Genomic DNA, 1,026 nt, shown 5'->3' with positions numbered 1-1,026 from the left:
GAGAGCAAGGTAGACAGCTGCTGAGGCCGTGGATTCTGTTCTTCACGTCTGTCAATGAATTACATTTCAGTCACTGAGCAGCAGAGTCCACAGTCTGCTGGCAGCGGCTGCGGCAAGATTGGCTCCTCCTGCTAATTTACATATCTGGAATGTGTGTGCGAAAGATCAATAATTATCCCTGTCTCTGTAGCATATTAAAGGATTTTAACTAATTGTTTTTATTAAGATCTATGTCGGTTAAATGTGTTTGTTGCCAATATCGATGTTGATTGTCAGTATATCTGCTCAGTATGATGTTAAGGAGCTAAGTGCGCGGTGGGATGAGAGTTTTGTTGGGCCGTTTTGTTAGTATTCTCTGGTTTCTCTTCAGATCGTATAAATCTTTCGCCTTTTACTAAAGATTTCCGTGGAGAGGAACATTCGGAGTTTTAGTTAATTTTTTGATGCCCTGCTTTCGTGGGGCTTGTTCGGGAATTAATAACAGAATTTACATTTATGTTGAGAGGCGTTCAAAGGTGGAACGTTTTTGTTACGTCTTATCACAATTTGCAGCGTTTGTCTCATTGTAGTTTAAATTGGACATTCAGCAAAGCACATTTAATTCATAGAATTGTGGCACGCTAAGGTTGCATCGATGCAATTGCAATTGTACACGATATAATGTCATAAGATAAAAGCAAAATATTGCGGATGCTAGAATATAGAACAGAAACAAAATGCTGAAAAATCTCAGCAGCTGTGATAACATCTGTGATGTGGAGATGCCGGCGTTGGACTGGGGTAAACACAGTAAGAAGTTTAACAACACCAGGTTAAAGTCCAACAGGTTTATTTGGTAGCAAAAGCCACACAAGCTTTCGGAGCTCCAAGCCCCTTCTTCAGGTGAGTGGGAATTCTGTTCACAAACAGAGCTTATAAAGACACAAACTCAATTTACATGAATAATGGTTGGAATGCGAATACTTACAACTAATCAAGTCTTTAAGAAACAAAACAATGTGAGCGGAGAGAGCATCAAGACAGGCT

General features: G+C 39.9%; 1 non-coding gene across 1 annotated transcript; it reads left to right on the top strand.

Annotated features, from left to right (window-relative positions):
• The first annotated feature begins 351 nt into the window (after positions 1–351).
• Positions 352–464, top strand: LOC144504936 (U5 spliceosomal RNA). The gene has a single exon (XR_013499726.1). It is a non-coding gene; the product is annotated as a U5 spliceosomal RNA (small nuclear RNA).
• Positions 465–1,026: the final 562 nt, after the last annotated feature.

The sequence above is a fragment of the Mustelus asterias genome, chromosome 15 (assembly GCF_964213995.1).
Source record: "Mustelus asterias chromosome 15, sMusAst1.hap1.1, whole genome shotgun sequence".
NCBI classification, from domain to species: Eukaryota; Metazoa; Chordata; class Chondrichthyes; order Carcharhiniformes; family Triakidae; genus Mustelus; species Mustelus asterias.
The sequence above is the reverse complement of the archived record's forward strand: the minus strand, read 5'-3'. Positions and strand labels throughout refer to the sequence as shown.